The sequence below is a fragment of the Anopheles aquasalis genome, chromosome 2, assembly GCF_943734665.1.
Source record: "Anopheles aquasalis chromosome 2, idAnoAquaMG_Q_19, whole genome shotgun sequence".
Classification (NCBI taxonomy): domain Eukaryota; kingdom Metazoa; phylum Arthropoda; class Insecta; order Diptera; family Culicidae; genus Anopheles; species Anopheles aquasalis.
Window position 1 is genome coordinate 39,160,001 of NC_064877.1, and position 12,500 is coordinate 39,172,500.

The 12,500-nt window shown below is 48.7% G+C and overlaps 2 protein-coding genes across 8 annotated transcripts in view; one reads left to right on the forward strand and one right to left on the reverse strand.

Annotated features, from left to right (window-relative positions):
• LOC126571214 (uncharacterized) overlaps positions 1–12,500 on the forward strand; it is a 165,615-nt gene that overhangs the window by 59,547 nt on the left and 93,568 nt on the right. The window lies entirely within an intron of this gene.
• Positions 1–12,500, reverse strand: part of LOC126571213 (uncharacterized) — a 117,001-nt gene that overhangs the window by 44,531 nt on the left and 59,970 nt on the right. For all 3 annotated transcript variants that reach the window (XR_007607867.1, XR_007607866.1, XM_050229539.1), the window contains exon 2: positions 4,521–4,619. The gene's annotated coding sequence lies outside the window, so the exon portion shown is untranslated. The remainder of the gene's footprint in view (positions 1–4,520; positions 4,620–12,500) is intronic.

Below are 12,500 nucleotides of genomic sequence, written 5' to 3' on the forward strand. Positions count from 1 at the left end.
CTAACTTTTTACCGGCTCAGTGCTGTATCCCCTTGCCCAAAATTCGTTATGCCAGTAAGTGTTCATATGAAGCGAGTATTCCATTTAAAATAGTTTGTTGTCTCGTTATAATTTCGATCGTGAATAAGACCGGAAAACATATTCATAACCAGCTCTGTAAAGCCTTATACCGCCACAGATGCAATCCACGACCGGTGAGAGTAGACGCGCTCGTACACATCGGAAACGGGAGTTCCGCAAGGGACGCGTACGAAGGATGCAATACCGTGCACCTCACCATCGTACACCAGTGGACCTCCAGAGTCACCGGAGCAGGCGCCCTGACCATCCGGACTCGATACGCACATGACGCTGTCAAAGATTTGGCTTGATCCTGGACGCTCAGCACGGCACGCTTCCATCGTCAGAATGCTTGCCGTCATCCATTGCATAATATCGGGCACCTCGGTCACGTCATTGTCCATCGTCTATAGCGTTGGAAGAAGGAATATAAAAGATAAGACATTTGATGCACCCAAACACACAGCAGACACTCAGTCTTACGTTAGTTTGACCCCAACCAGAAATGGTTGCACCGGTGCCCGAGACAATAAACGAGGAACCGAGAGCGATCGGCTGAGTATTGGCATTGAACGCGATCGGTTCGACCGTTTCGATCAAACTGATGTCGTTCTCGACGGTGGCAGGATCGTACGCGGGATGATTGACGATCCGCATCGAGCTGTAATAAACGCCACCGGACGAACGAGCCACACTACCGACGTACACGTTCACATTGGCCGTAGTCATACCGACGGTACAGTGAGCCGCCGAAAGAATCCATCGTGGACCGATGATGGAACCTCCGCAGAAGTGATAGTTGGATGCGGTTTGCAGTGACACCTGGTACGGGAACTGACCATCAGTGGCATCGTATCCTCCGACGATACGGCTGCCCTTGGGATCGTTTGAAACATCACGCGATAAGCGTGCTGCTGCTGAATAAGAATCGTATCAAAGCTCTGACACCAAATGTTCGTAGCTGTGCCTTCAACACTTACGACCTCCTGTCACGAGCGCCACGCTCAGTGTGATCACTACTAGCGACTTGAGCAACATGGTACTATCCTACGCGCGAAAGAAATGACAGCAGTTGGTCACTTTATATGGCCCCACACTGGAATAGGGGAGTGGTTTAACAGAAGTTATGGAACGCATTTATGACCACTGATTCGGTATCGTTGACCAAATGATTAAAGTGTAACCTACTGTACGCTTATCGGATGTTCGTTCTCCTATTCGAATCGTTGATTACAGTAGCGGCTGAGTATTTGAGAGCTGGAGACGGCTTCCACCCAAGATAGTACAGTTTTATGGGATCAATCGATGGAAGGCGATATACTTATCGCAGACGCACGTATTAAGACCTGAACCTAACATTAGTAGTCTGATAACGTATGAACAGACAGGGTACGTGACTGGTCAGTTTTGGTCCATCTAAGAATTTCAATTTAAGTAGAAATACTTTCCTTTTTGCCGCGCCGCATTACGATTGGTTCGATTGTAGAAATGAAATACAAGAGATAAACGAAGAACGGTATTGTTCAATATTCCTGGTTACTAGGATGCAGGAAAGATGCCTAAGATGCAGACTTTTCCATATTTCCGCTTTCTTTCAATGCTCCGCTTCCCTTTCATTGTACAATAGAAAGATGTGAACCTTTCCCTAAGTCGATGAATCCGTGTGGAGGCGTCTAGCGTAACAAGATGGCATGACATCGATAAAGATTGAACTAACTTTTTACCGGCTCAGTGCTGTATCCCCTTGCCCAAAATTCGTTATGCCAGTAAGTGTTCATATGAAGCGAGTATTCCATTTAAAATAGTTTGTTGTCTCGTTATAATTTCGATCGTGAATAAGACCGGAAAACATATTCATAACCAGCTCTGTAAAGCCTTATACCGCCACAGATGCAATCCACGACCGGTGAGAGTAGACGCGCTCGTACACATCGGAAACGGGAGTTCCGCAAGGGACGCGTACGAAGGATGCAATACCGTGCACCTCACCATCGTACACCAGTGGACCTCCAGAGTCACCGGAGCAGGCGCCCTGACCATCCGGACTCGATACGCACATGACGCTGTCAAAGATTTGGCTTGATCCTGGACGCTCAGCACGGCACGCTTCCATCGTCAGAATGCTTGCCGTTGTCCATTGCATAATATCGGGCACCTCGGTCACGTCATTGTCCATCGTCTACAGAGTTAGAGGAAACAGTGGAGGAAATAAGTGTTTTGGAACACAAAATCGCGGAACATACGCTCAGTCTTACGTTCGTTCGGCCCCAGCCGGAAATGGTTGCACCGGTTCCCGAGAGAACAAACGAGGAACCGAGGGCGATCGGTTGAGTATTGGCATTGAACACGATCGGTTCCACCGTTTCGATCAAACTGATGTCGTTCTCGAGTGTGTTGGAATCGTACGTCGGATGATTGACGATCCGCATCGAGCTGTGATAAGTGCCACCGGACGAACGAGCCACACTACCGACGTACACGTTCACATTGGCCGCACTTCTGGAGATGGTACAGTGAGCTGCCGACAGAATCCATCGTGGACCGATGATGGAGCCTCCGCAGAAGTGGAAATTCGCCGGTGTCTGCAGTGACACCTGATACGGGAACTGACCATCAGTGGCATCGTTTCCACCGATGATACGGTTGCCCTTGGAAACATTACGCCGAAGGCTTGCTGCTTGCCAACACAAATCGTATCAAACCTTTGGCACTAAACTTGTCGGCCTTCAATACTTACGACTTCCCGTAGCGAGCGCCACGCTCAGTATGATCACCACTAACGACTTGAGCAACATGATACTGGTCTACACTGTGAAAAAGTAGTATCGACCATCGGTTGCCCTCTTTATATGTCCACGAACAGGAGTGAGATGACGAAGAAGTGACGGAATTCGTTTATGGTCAGCACAAATGATTAAAGGGTAACGTACTGTGCGTTGGGCTGAGAGACGCTTATCAGCTGTTTTTTATACTGTTTGAATTGTTGATTAAAGTAGGCGCTTCTATATTCGAAGACCGCGGACGGCTTCCACAGAAAGTACTACCGTTTTATGGCGTCAATCGATGGACGCGATACACGTATCGCAGACGCACGTTACATCAATCGTCTGCTACATATAGAGGACTGATAGCGTATGAATGGACACGGTACGTGACTAATCGGTTTTAGTCCAATGCTTTGCGAAAAAGATTCTGTCGCGTTCAACAGTAGCTGATCGACATTCATATTAGTCGCTACTGGATGATCGCATGCAGAGATCCAGTTTCAAATACTTCTGAAGAAGTGAAGTACACCAGCTGAACGGTGAACGGTGTTACTGAATTATCTTGCCTACTGAGATGCAAGTGAAAAGTCAATCCGCTTGCGATTGCCACAAGCATACATCGCCGCCCTAACGACACAACTAGCGACTGATGCTGCTGATCGATAATGTTTGGGGCAACGCGGAATGGAAGGGCAAAACATAAATCTGTCCTATATTCCCTTCAGCTTAGTTTAATGTAAGAAAACACTTTGGCCAATCCGACAACCGACAACGACGAAAGCCATGAAGAGAGCGCCCGGTGAATCGGCGTGTAAGAGCAGGTGGCGGTACACAACGACAGGGCCACAAAATCAACATCGACCTTTCAAGTTAGATTTCCCTTGCGGATGGACCCATGTTTGCATAAGCCGTCATAATGCTGATATATTCCTAGAAAATCCTTTTCTCCTCACTAGAACGTCCACCCTTCCGGCCCCTGGAAGCACACCATCCAACCAAGTGGAACTTAGTCTGTTTTCGATTTGCGCCACTGACGATACCGCCACCATCGGGACGCGGACCACAAGGTGGTGGCGCGCAAAGCAAAAGGACGGCGAACGTGTACCGTACACAACGAAATTATGTTGCCAAATCTAGTGTTACAACAGCAGGATTTCGTTTGCATCAATTTTCGGGCTTTGTGCGGGCGTTTACGACAATCATCCGTGCGGCAGCTGTTGCTGCTGTGTAGAAGCCGTGCCTCTTTCTTGCCGATACCTAACGCCCCTAACGAGTTCTCGAGCGGATTGACGTGCTCAATGAGCTGTTGTGCTGCAGTGATTATACTAAACAAGTCTTTTTAGTCATTTCAGTCATACTCAAATACCGGCCCAAGCACGCATGATTGATCGTGGTAATTATGTGTATACCTGGAATCGGTACCAAAATCTGATGCTAATGCCACTGTCTAGACTACCCCCGGAGAGAGTGCGTGCGTTTATTCTGCTGTTCGTGTCCGGGCCGCATGATTTGCTATTTCAGTATACCGCCCGCAATTGTTCTCTCTGTACCGTGTGAGTAAACGGAGCGTTATTTGTGTTAAGATTCTACAAATTCTACCTCTCCCCACGATCAGTGACGAACGATGGTCGCACGGTCGGCTTTATGCTGCACTCGAAATTAACTCCTTTAAAAAAAAAACGGGCTCATACTTACTTTCATGCACACGTTCCGTCCTGCTCGGCGGTCCGTTCCGTGCGCCATTCGGTGGTTGTTCGCTTGTTCGGTTCTTGTGATGCCGGTTGAGTGTGAAGTCTGGAAACAAATGGGGGAAAAAATAAAGCCAAATTAAGCTTCTGGCGCGTTCGTATGAATCCTCCACTTTTTTTTATTGACTTTAAACCCAAAAGCTGCGCTTTTGCGTTATAATAGCTTCATCGTACGGATTTACCGTTTTATTTTCGGGTTTTCCGCGTTTCTTCTCATTGCACACCGAAACCACTTCTCGTACCGCTCCATTATCGGTGGTAAGCATTAACGGACACTGCCACATCATCACCTACGGTGTGAGGTCTCTTCTACGGCCGGGTTAACTACACGACCTGGCAGCATCATCCGTTGATGTTATTGGTTCGTATCCTAACGGCACAATGAATCCCGATCAATATTTATGATCACGTTTCGGCCAGCGCCAGAATGGATTTGGTCGATGAACGATAGCTTAAAGGGGAATAAAATGCCACGAGAAAAGGATTAACTGTTTTGTTTGCGGCCATTGTCCACGGTCGTGTTCCGGCCAGGTGCAGATAGATTATAGTCTCCTCCTCTCCCTCTCTATCGGGCTTGTTATTTCATTTCCAAAGCCCAGCGATGGACTGAAAGCATAATTATTACACAGCTTTTATCACTTCCGCAGTTACTGCCCACGTCGAGCATTACTTTTGAAAGGGAAGAAGAATGAGGTACCATTAGACCAAATAGGTTTGGGAATTTCAAACCCCTCCACAGAAGCAGTTGCTGCAGCAGAAAGCGTGAGTTGAAACCGTCGCAACCTCTTTACCTCAGTGGTAATGTACCAACCAGGTGTAACGGATCAAGCGCAACATTTGGGAGCGAATCTCGGAGTCACTCTGCGCCTCAGAGTAACCGCGTTCCGCGATCACTCGGTAGTGGGTCGTTTTTTTTTTTTTGGTGGATAAAATTTATGTTCCTCTGCAGCGTGTATTTCCGTGAGATGGATTGAGTTTTTATGTTGCCAGCCAAGGAAGCCGCCAACCGATTATCACCCGATGGTACCGGATGTTACCGGATGCGAATGCGAATGAGTGTTCTTGGGGAGGGCTGGCCTGGAGCAAAGAAATTATTCTTTTATACGCCCTGGGAGCACGCCCGCTCCCAGAGGCGCGGAAACTCCGAACTGAGTCATAAAACTGTGCCGCCATTACGATCCGATCCGATCCGAACCGTTCCAGTGATTCCTGGCGTTCGTTTTTCGGTTTCGTGGGGCCACGAAAAAAAAAATGGAATACGCGCTGCTTTACGGTATTACCCGGCCCACAATGTGCCGTAATCGAAACGGTAAAACCTGGCCACCGGTGGGTACAAAGAAAACGGGTCCGTGCCGTCCGTGGTGCTGCTGGTAAGCCCCCCCTGGCCTGGTCCCACCGGAAATGAAGGTTGCATCGCTCGCTTGTCCTTTTTTCCTGTTTTTTTCTCCCCTTGTTTGGCCATTAAACTCGCGGGAAATGTTTTGGGTTTCCTTCATTTTCAATCTCTAACCTTTGGAATCCCATTCGTTATCTCCTGGTGGCTGGAGGGACGCGAGATGAACCTGGATGGGGTGGGTGGTGGTGCGAAACTGTTACTCATCAGCATTCAATGTCTGGAATGTTAATGGCATAATATATGGAGCAGGTTATGGTTCGGACGTAAGGTTGTGTGCGAGATTTCCCTTCCCTCTTTTCTCTTACTTTTCTCTTCCCAGTGTTCCCTTTCCGTGGCCATTCATTGTGGTCCCGTGCTACCGACGATAAAATACTTGGGTGAAGCAATTAAATGGCTCCCCAAGCCCGGTGTGGCCCGTGGAAGGTCGTTCATACATATTTCACGATACGGACCCCGATAATAACAGTGGCGAGCGGCCGTGTTGGCCGTGAATAATTTCTTCTTTGTTTTTGTGTCTGGCTGACCCTCGAGGAGCCACCACCTTAGCGGAAACGCTCCTCCTCGATCATGTCAGTCAATATGATGGCCCGCGATCGCGTGCCGCAAGGTTCTGCACGATAAGAATCCTTCAATCATAACGGACCGTACCTCGAACTTTGAGTTAAGCGTAAACGTAAAACGGTACGCCACCACCGATAACTCTATTCCGTTTTATGAATTCTGCGCCACCAAGCTCGGCGGCCGTGGACCGCTTTCCCAGATGAATAATGAACTAGTAGGATCCCTAATAGGCGAACATATACTCGTCGATTTCTGTGCGTCCCTAAATTGGTCACCTTGACCTTCACCAATTGCTGCTGCTGCTGCTACTGACCAATCGATACTTGTATGATGAGTTCCGTGCGGCGAAAGTTCGACCAAAGTGCCATTAATTTTTCCATCGGCGTTCTCCCTCTCTCTCTTTTATTTACTTTCTGCTTGCTTTCCACGTCTCGGTTCTACATCCCGGCTTTCGTGGAACGTGGATCGACCGACCGAGTGGCCGCTGTTGCTGGTGAGCACCAAGAGCGACTGAACAACTGAGAGCAGCTCAACCAAATGCCGAGTCCCGGGGGGTGGGGAAGAACTTTAAAGTTATTACTAACTCTAAGGTCCAAGGGTGGTAACGGGCCGGCCGGAATCAATTAATATTTGGCCCGGTTCGAGAGGGTAAAGCGCAACGTCTCTGGTCGTCCACCACGGTGCTTCCGACGGTAATTCCGTGACGTGATGCCATTCGCTGTTGCGCGGCTGAGTGTCCTCGGGGTCACCTCATTAATAATGAAAAACTTTCGGAATTTACTGCCGTTTCTTAGGGTCGGAGTGAGTGTGCTTTTTGGGCGTGAGAGAAGTTGAGTTGAAGCTGGCCTTAACATGTCGGTGGTAATTCTGTTGAAGCTTACTGCCACGCTACAAGAACCAGGCAAGAAATGGCAAATGGGTAGCGTATATAAAGGGCGACAGAGATTGATTTATCCGAGATAAAACACAAGAAGAGAGAGAGAGAGAGAGAGAGAGAGAGAGAGAGAGCAAGAGAGAGAGAGAGAGAGAGAGAGAGAGAGAGAGAGAGAGAGAGAGAGAGAGCGAGAGACAGGAAGAGGCCAAATGAAAATTTATACCGAATCGAGCTGGGGACTGGAAAATTGGTTTAAATTGTGTTTCGTAAGTAAATCATTCTGCGCGCTGCTCCCCCCATCGAGATTGTTCGCGAGCAATTTAAAGCAACAGTAAGGTAAGCATCTGGTGAAATATATGCTTAATAAAGCATGATTCATGTGCCGATAAAGACAAAAGTTTTGCGAGCAGAGATATGTTTACCAGGGTGCAATCGAGGCAATCGAGGATCCGTTGGTAGTAGAGAAAACAGTGATTACGTATGAGCAACCACGGGGAACTCTAGGATCCATTTACCGCCAAAGGTCGGGCACGAGAGGTTGGTGGGGTGTGTGCAGTGCGCAAACGGCCATGCACCACCATGCAGACCTCTTTTATTTATTATCCATGTTTGCTTAAACATTAGAAACCATTTGCAGAAAAGGTTCACCTCTCGCCGTTTGCGTTGCGACGGAACCGAGCTTGAAATTAAATTATTTAAAACGATTCCCACATCCGCCTACTCTTCCTCGAGGCTAATGTTGCCCTACGGCACCGAACGTACCTCGGACCGTCACGGGGCCAGCACGAGAGAGAGAGAGAGAGAGAGAGAGAGAGAGAGAGAGAGAGAGAGAGAGAGAGAGAGAGAGAGAGAGAGAGAGAGAGAGAGAGAGAGAGAGAGAGAGAGCCAGTGAGAGAGCATTTCCGGAAGGATTGCTCGAAACCACCACCACCCCATTCCGGGTCCCTCCCAGGTCTGCCACTCCCGGTCGATGTGTTATCTTTCCGTTATCATCACACCTTCGTTATCGCTCTAATGGAGTTGGTGTCGGTCCGGGGTGGCCTGAGATGGATGCCGTTTTTCCGTTTCGGGAGGTTACCAGGGAAACGCCGAGACCCCGCTTTGGCGCCTCGTTAGCCTCCCCACCCCCCCACAGCCTGCTCGGATCTCGGTTGGTCGGACAGTTATGAGACCATTCCGCATGAGTGCTTCGACTAATCGAATTAGTGTTTGGTCAACCTTAAATAATGTATTCATTGAAGCATGATCCGTGTACCATGTGCCGTGGTTCCGTGGCGGTTCGGTACCGACTGAGGACAATCTGGGACACCGGGTGTCTTGCCCTCCGTTTCTGCTACCCAAACCATACGATTTGCACTTGCATTGAGTTATCACCGTAAAGTAATCTTGACAATTTGGTCGGTGGTTTGCCCCGAGAAATGCTTACACTTTACGAAACACTCGATGGCTGGCCGAATCGCTGGCGGTTTTGCAACAGTATACACCAAAGACACGATGGATTGCATTGCGGATTGCATTTTGAAATTCTAATTGAACAGAATTGAATTACATTGTTTCGTGCGCCGGAGGGTGAAATTTGATGCCGGTCAATTGCGCGGGCTGTAATTTGTGGGCGAAGCGAATAATCAATTCGCCATGAAATTTGATTCATGCCTGGCCAGGATTTTTCCTCAGGCGTTCCGGGATCCACTGGCGTTGATCCATGGCCAATGGCGATGAGTTTCGATTCGCAATTGATTTTGAAATTGAATTTATCCGATTAACACTAACCGTTAATACATTCAAAACGATATTCAAACAAAGTTTTCGCGTTATTCGATAGAAAGTTGTCGAACACTAATGTACGCCTCGTACAGTGCACAAACGCAGACATCCGGCGGTGCTATGGAAACCTTGCTGTCCTTAATTAGGGCCGAGTATCGGGGAAGCTCGTCAGCCAAGTCAATTACTAAGTAAATGGTGGATAGTTATGCCCCATACCGTTCGACCCCAGCTCTGCCCACCCCGTCTAGGACCCGGATTGATGGTAATCTAAGGCCTGGCTTCAATTTGTTTATACTCAATTAGGTCACAAGAATGGAAAGCCACTGTGCTCGAGTGTGGGAAAAAAGCGAAATGATAGAAAGAACAAAAAAGAACACGAGGAAAAGAAGTCATTCTCTCCATCCACAGGGAAAGTAGCATGTCGTGCGTATTGACAATTCCGGTGTAAGCCAACAATCAATTTTCACGAAAGTTTTTTTTCCTTTCTGTCGACGATTACTCCCCGTCCCTAAGTTGCTGCTGTCCATCCGTGGGCTCGTGAGCTTCTCATTATGCTCTGACTCTGATACCATTAAATAACAAAAATTATGCTCTGACTGTTGCTGGGGAAGCTCGCTTAATGCTTATCCGCTTAGCGGGGGGAAAGGGGGGTGTCCGTTTTTCATCTCACGATTTCGAAATTGATTTTTCCTGGCCTCCATAAACGTACGCAGGTTATAAAAATGTGGTTGAGTGACGCTGCTGCTCAAGGCGACTCCAAGGAGAGCTCGGTTCTTCCTTCTCGCAAGGGCCACCTGCCTGCTGCCTGGCCCCGAAAGCTTTGTCCCGTTGGTGGCACAGTCCCAAGGTGATGGTTCATTGACACGCCACAACGGGTAATATCGGCGTTCTTTGTGATGGAGGGAAAGAAGGCCGTTGCACGTGGCTTTCATTTCGGATTTCTGCCTGTGAGAAGTAATGAGTCTCGTTGGTAAAACCGCACTCGCCGTACCCTCCGTGGTGATGGTTTACGTGCCAGCCGATTGTTAAGCTCGACGTTAGTTCGTTCTCGTACATTTCCATTTCGTAGGGTCACACTTCATAAGCTGGGCAGCGAAGAGGAAACTTAATCACTCACTCCATTCATTGTGGAGTCAAAATGCAAGCCTTGAAACCACCATGGAGTGCGTGCATATCATGGCTTGCTTCATAAACTCTGCGCTACCTTTACGAACTGACAATAATTCTGTCATCGAGCCGAGCGCTGGTGGGACATAATTCGCGGATCTTTGCGAAGATGATGAACCGTCCCACTCCGTCGGGGTCGGGGTGGGCTTATGCTTTGAAGGCCAATTCGGTTTTAATGCTCTCATAGCAAAATCATGCTAACGGTGGCCGCCGGTGGTAGCCGGACTCCGCCCTGGATGGTTCTATTAAGTGGAAACCGTAAAAAAAACCATCAAAGTACACCATGAACTCAAGTGTCACTCGCAGCGTTTAGCGTCATGATGGAAAACGTGCCCAATCGGCGTTTTCGGCGTCGGTAGGCAGCTTTGTTATTGCCAATTGTTTGCCCCCCAAAATCCCGGTAACATCCCACAATGAAATAATTGTTTTGGATTATTTTGTTCCATGGCGCGAACCGCGGGACGCGAGAACGCAATAAACGTTTTAATGATGTCCTAACAGCTTCCACCAGCACTCGGCTTCCTTCTCGGATGTCTCGTCTCTTCAAATGGAAGCTCTTTTTACAGGATCAAAATGGCCAAATAGGAAGCGGGCATTCCGTTGCAGTGCCACTTGTACTAATTGACTAATAAATGATTCGTCGAGGGCGTAGTCCTGTCGGGAATGAAGCACCGGTTGTGCCATCAACCGCACAGGACATAAAAGGGGAGGAATCAAATCGATTCACCGTGATTCTCCGTTCTCGGCCAAAGTGGAACAACAAAAGGAAACGAAAAATCTTTATCTCTTCCGACCGATAAGCAACAGTGTCGCAGGGCAGAACAACAACGGAAAAACTCACAAGAACAAGAACTCCACGACAAGAGCCCGCTCCTAGATGTGGCTGAGTATCCATCATCTTCCTCTGCGTCATTCCGCCTGGAGCGAAGCGACAGAGTTTGGTGCCTTCAGGGTGGTTCGCAATTAATCAAGCATTTGATACGCTTCGGACGGAAAACGGTATTTCCTGGTCGACTAACTCGCCCATCAGACAAAAAAAATACCGGTCCCAGTCCATTTGCTCGTTCTGCGCACTCCCGGAATGTGAATGATTCTGATTTATTTCGGTCCCCGGTGTGGAACCCCGGTTGATTTATCGGCTAACGCGACGACACTTACGAGTGAATGTAATGTGTCATTTTGACAAGTGCAATCAATACGATTTACATGTTCATATTGTAGAGAAAACCCCCTAGCGTTTGTCTGCGCACTCTATAGCGTCGCATAATCGATGGAGCGGCCGCACTGATGAGAATCCCCGCTTACCAAGGCGTGTCCTTTCCGCTCTCATACACTATCGCAGGCTCGCGCGCTTTTACGACACAAACCAACCACAACGGACCTGCCACGGACCAATTTCCTGCTAGCGGTCCGTCCACCACCACCACCACCAAGACCCCAGGACCCACGGACGCGTCAGGCGCGGTTTCAGACTCAATCGGTTTTATGTTGATGGTTGGTCCATTATGCCGACGGGTACGATTGGGAGGCTCTCTCGCGTTTAGAATAGATTGACATTTACTTTTGGACAGCCCGGAGTGGGGTGGGGGAGTGGGAACTGCTTGTTTATTGGACATGCGTGCGGAAGTTGATGATAAGCGAGAGCCCTTCGTACGACGACGATGACTGTCGATGATCGAGTTGATTGGAAAACGATTTACGCTAGCGATTCACCACGCGAGGTCAGCGGAACCGAGGGAAAGCCCTTGCCAGTGCAGCGCAGCCATCGAAACATCAATTAGAAGAGACCAGATTCCAGAGCTGAGGGCGGCAGGCCAGAGCCGGGACCAGGAGAACATTAGTTCCCCCCCCCCCCCCCCTCAAATCAACATTCAGCAACGCATCCAATCTATGGCGTATGCGGTACGTGAACGGGGATGTTGTTTGCTGACGAGTCGTTTAGTCATGGCGTATAATAAGCTAATCGGCTACCAATCGCCACATCACTCTCGCGATGAGGCTTACCCCGGAGAGAGAGAGAGAGAGAGAGAGAGAGAAAAAGGATTGAGTCTACGAGTGTGTTTGAATTCTACTTCCGTATGGGCCTTCGCTGGTTTTCTGTTTTCTGTGCTACCATCGCACTGGATAAGCTCTTCTCGATGGTCAGTGCATTGATGTGGCCATTA